Here is a 6,082-nt window from a genome sequence, read left to right as displayed (position 1 = left end):
ATTTGAGTATGATTGATTTATTTATGATTAGGGTAGTTGTACATACATGGAAGACGATGATACATTTAATAAGTTGGAGATGTGGTGGGAAGGCTGCGGGTGACCCTGTATACAAACATCTAAGATTCCTTAAATGTAAGTCGTATGAAATGTATGTGCATTGTGCATGGTTGAGTTGATGGACATGATGGACATGATGACAATAAACGGGTACTTATGTACTTGATGACATTAAACGGGTACTTACGTACTTGATGACATTAAACGGGTACTTATGTACTTGATGACATTAAACGGGTACTTATGTACTTGATGACATTAAACGGGTACTTATGTACTTAATGACAATATCGATGACAATAGAGGGACAATGTGTGCATGTGCAATAAACGGGTGCTATACGTACTTGATGACAATTGGATGACATGAGAACAATTGAGGGACATTGATGGACATGTCTGGCATTTTAGAACTTGATGGATATTTGTTGATGTCGACATTCTGTGTTCTTGTGCATTATGTGTGTTCTAGTTATGGTATGATTGTGCAATGGATACATGTGGGTCCAGGTTGCGCTACGAGCCAACCTATATTGAGTACTTGCGCCTTTTAAGGACTTACTGTAAGTGTGTTCCTTGTTCATTAGCTTAGTTCATATTGTGAATGGCTTTGGCATTAGATCCTCGTCATTTGCCCCTACGAACTCACCAACCTAGTGTTGACCTTGTTTAGTACACTTTTCAGGTAACCTTGTGAATTCAAGACGTGATGGTTGATGGATGCTTGCGCTAGAGTTTGGGCTTATTCTTACATGGATCAAGGATTCATTTGCCCCTATTTGCATTATGCTTTATGTACTTGTTTGTTGATGATGGATTCACCGAATTCCTTTATTTTCATATAGTTCATGTTCTACGATAATCCCATGTATACGCTATATCTTTTCGGTAGTATTTTGAGCCTAGCTCGGGGTGTTACAGGTATACCCAGGTTCAAGTCTGAGGGGGCAGGGTTTACCCCTATTGATCGTCGTGCCTTCGGGCGGATTAGTAGGGGGTTTTCCCCCATCGGGTATTTGAAATAGGCATTTCTACTTTGAGGGAGCTCTCTAGCGCGGACCCGGTTAAGACAACAAATGCTAGACCTCCCGCTGTCGAATCGCGACACGAAGTTGTCAAGCGAAATTCACCTTTCAAAAAAAAAAAACAAAGCGGATGAATATGTTGTGTCCTTGAGTTCAATGTTAAAAAAAGTGAGATAGATAGAAAGATAGTGTAGTATAGTATAGATTTTAACACTTGGAATATGTATCGACTATTGAGGCCTCCAAGTGATCATCGGGGTGTCCCTGTGAATCTGTGATTGTTGATTTGTAGTTTTTTTTTGGGAACCCCTAAATAAACTAAGGGCGTGTTTGGTTGGCGGAATTTGAAGGAATTTGATGGAATTGGAATGTAAATTCCATTCCATTCCATATTTGGTTACAAAAATAGGAAGGAATTTAATTCTTATGGAATGAAAAGATTACCTCATTCACATGAATCATATTCTTTGTCAAGGTAGGATGGATTTCAATTCCATCAAGACTTATCTACAAAATACCATTTTATCCCTACAAGCATCATCTTCTCCAAATCTTCTCCACATATATTACTCCAATTTCTGGTCAACCACCGCCACCCACTCCAGCCGGAAAACATTCACCGCCACCACCCAGTTTGGAAGCTCCACCGTCACCCACCCAGTTAGAAACAACCACCACCCACCCAGCCACAAACCGCGAACGCCACCCACTCAATCGGAAACGGCCTGCGCCACCCACCCGGTCAGGAACCACCGCCGCCGCCACCCTCTTGGAACCCCCAGCCGCCACCCACCCAGTAGAAAAACGACCCATCTCTACCACAACCTTTAATAGCAATAACCCCCACCCACCAAGAAACAACCATTTACAATTGTTTATGGTTGGTCACGATGTGAAATAAAATTAACTGATCTTTGAATTTTTAGATTATGCAAGAAAAGGAAGAAGTTGTGATCTTCTTTGAATTTTTGGATTATGCAAGAAAAGGAAGAAGTTGTATGTCAGTGGTCACGATGGAGACATATCAATTTAATGTGTATGACTTTTTTTTAAGGGAAACTAGTAAATATATAAAGGAAAAGGGTAGAAATGTCATTTTAATGATTGTGTCAAAACATTCCTTGATACATTTTACCAACCAAATACATTGATTGAATCAAATTCCATTCCATTAAACTCCATTCCATCAAATTTTATTCCTTTAAAAAACATTCTGTGAACCAAACGTCGCCTAAGATGTTTTGGGGGAAAAGTAGAACTAATTATTAAAAAATATATATATTATGTATCGATCCCGTAAAATATTTATGTAATATAATGAACATTTTAAATCCTTGTTATTTGATGTATCCAGTTATATGTGACAGTCATATAATCTGTCACGTGTAATATTTTTAATGGAATTAATATTTCAAAATGTAAAGTTATTTACATTTTGAAATACTAATCCCTTTGTTGATTAGTCAGGTACATCCAATAATCAGAATTTGAAAGTTCATTACATGACATAGACATTTTACAAGATATTTACATAACATGGATATTTGATCATAGTTAGTTACATCAAAAGGTAATAATCCCAAAAAGTAACAACAACAACAACAACAATAATAATAATAATAATAAAGAAAATGACAATGATAGCTCTGATTATTGCATGTATAAAAGTAGTAGATTAAACTCATGTGTTACATGGTGAACAAATGTCATCGTCAAAATCTGTTAAAAAGAAATAAATGCATCTTTCGAAATGAATGTATAAGATTACAATATTATACTAACAAGGTATTCAATTGTAAACTTAATTATTAAAGCAATTACATCATAAATGAAAATATTTTAATAATAATAAGTAATAGATCTATTTTTTAAATAATATCTAAATTATACAATCATATAACAACAAATAAAATTAAAAACATTAAATATACTTGATAAATAAATTATCAACATAAGTTCAATTTCAATGCATAAAACATAAATTAAAAAAGTTAACTTCCTAAAAATGAATAACTTTTTTAACTTCCAAGAAATGAATAACTTTTTGAAATTTGAGTATAATTTTATTTAATATGAAATAAGCTTTTCTAAAATTCAACAAAATGAAATGAAAAAAAAAATCATTATATCATATTTAATTCAATGCTAAATTAATTTGATATAATTGATATGTAATTATTACTCCAGATAATAACTTAAATAAGTACGCGACTAAGTAAAAAGTTTGAAACTTTTTGTTTATTATATAGTCCTTAAATAATAGATGTAACTAAATATTTATTTTAAATAATATCACAGAATACCAAAAAGAAGAAATTCTAACAAATGAGCAAAAAGCTTAGTTGTCAATCAAAGACTTAGATCACCTGACCAGCGCCGCTGGTATGTTACAGAACGCACCCAGCATCGCTGGGAGCCCACGACTAGAATCGACTTAAAGTCTTATAATAGAGGAATAAACCCTCAAACAAAGAAGAGAAGAATTTTTCAGCCGCCAAACGTCAAACTTCAACCCTAGGTCGAATTTTGCAGACGAGGATTTAGAGTTCCAAACACCTCCTGATCTTCATCTTCAACCTACATCTTCATTCTTCATTACTTTTATTGTTGTTAAACAATGTCTTTAATTTTTTCAGACTTTGTGATTTCTTTAATAATGTATGGCTAATATGTTGAATACTTGTTTGGATTGATGTGATCATATAGACTTTTTTTTTATCTTATTTTATTGTTATATATGTTAGACAGTGTTTACTTTTTATCGTATATCCATTGTATACCGTATATTGGTTAAATAGAACCAAAATAATTAGGATTAATTGAACATGATGCTTAACAATGTCAAACGCAATACAGTAACATGAAAACGTATACTATGACCACCGGAGAGAACAAAGTGACTGACTTAAGATCTTAGTATAACTAAAGGTAAATCATAAACACAAACTTGTACTTTAATGCTTATCAGTGAATTGAACTAGCGAGAATCTTTCTATAGGGTAGGTGTGAGCATAAGGTACGAGAATCTAACGAGAATCTGCACCATGAAATAAGTTTTCCAACAGACTAGCATAAGGTACGAGCATAAGGTACGATAATAATTGTCATATTACATGCGATCAGATGTGCCAAACAAGTATTTGTTTTAAATTTACTATTATTTCTTCTCAATTTTAGTATCTAGACTAAATCGGCTTCTCACTGGACCAAGTGGTTGCGGCCTTCCTTTTATTTTATTTTTTTAGTAGTTCAATTAGGAAATCATGACAACCCACAACCACTAGAATTACACATTTTAATAGACTAGGTTTTGCAAGCGATGCGAACGATCATGTACTTATCACTAGTTATACTACACGCAACCAGGTACTCTGCTCGTTAGTGTGTGTTTAGCTTGAAATAATCTATACCCCCTTATAAAGAAGATAACATTAAGACATTAAACATATTTTTTTCCCAAAATACCCTTACCTTATCCTTTAAAATTCAAAAGGGATAAGTTCCCCAGAATGCAGTCAACTAATGCTCAAAAGTTATTGTGTGCACGAACTTTAGGTCAACTTTATTGTATTCAGGAAACTTGATAATAGTCTTATGGTATGCAAAAGTGACCGGGTCAAAAGTTAGTCAGTCACCACTTTCACGTTGACCCGTTGACTGCTTACGTGACATGCACATAATAACTTTTTGGGATCAGTTTATGCATACAATCGACATAACTTTGTTGTTTCTTCGAGTTTCGACTTGAAACTAACACCAAACTGCTCAAAATTGACGTACGCACAAATCCTAACTCAAAACAATCTCGATGAGATCCTTGCCGGAAAAACAATTCTCGTTGGAAACAGTAACCGTCAACAACCTTTCAGCGTTTCTCAACATTCTTATCCACAACCACCGCCACAAACTTCTTTTTGATGTAATATATATACACGCACAGTGCGAATTTCGCGGTCTAATTCGAATAAACGAAGGTTTAATCGGATTTTAAGTTTTCCGGCGAGTATTTGCAGTTTCCGGCGAGTTTGAAAAAAATAATCTGTTTTTTTTTTAATTGTATGCATAAACTAATCTCAAAAAGTTATTGTGTACATGTCACGTAAGCAGTCAACGGGTCAACGTGAAGTAACCGGTCCTACATAGCCATAATCCCGTTTTTATGTTCACAATAAACATAATTTCAAGTTTCTTGAACACAATAAAGCTGACTTAGAGTTCGTACACACAATAACTTTTGAGCATTAGTTGAATGCCTTCCAGAGCACTTATCCCAATTCAAGATTACCCTTCCACATAAACAAAAAACTCACACATCCTAGAAACACATATTTACAAACAAAAACACACACATCCTAAAAAACACATAACCCAGTCGCAGCCTCTGTAATTGGTCATATCCACGAACCGCCAAATTTCACAACCGCTTTTTAATGGGATTTGCTGAAACGCGCAGGCACCAGTCTAGTTACTCATACAAGTCTAGTTACTCATACAACTTTTTGTAAATTAAAATCATTGTTATTTTTCAATTTAAAAGTCATTTTTATTTTTCCAAAATAGAAACACTATCATCAACGACATTGACGAATAAGGTTTTAGCATGTTACATAATTAGTCTTCCACTATAAAAGGAGAGAGCAACGATCAGCATACAATTCACGGCCGATAATCAATAACATACCCAATTGACGTCAAACTATCCTCAGGATTTGCCAATAAACCGTAATACCAGGACCTAACTAATCGGTATTCCATCAATAGCTTGGTATAATTTGTAACCAATGTCAAATGAAGGTGCAATATCTGAATTTATTTTATCAGAAAAAATATAACCATGGAGAAGTCGAGGTAACACACCCCATTACCATGCTTATCATAGCTAAAGCAGTAAAACATAAACATCTTATCGATTTAGGAATAGTTGTTTTCATTAATATATGTTGAAGGCTAGAAGATATTCCACGAATCTTTTGCTATCTACAATGAAGACCTTGGCAG

This window comes from Erigeron canadensis, chromosome 3, assembly GCF_010389155.1.
Source record: "Erigeron canadensis isolate Cc75 chromosome 3, C_canadensis_v1, whole genome shotgun sequence".
Taxonomy (NCBI): Eukaryota; Viridiplantae; Streptophyta; class Magnoliopsida; order Asterales; family Asteraceae; genus Erigeron; species Erigeron canadensis.
This window is presented reverse-complemented; position numbering follows the sequence as displayed.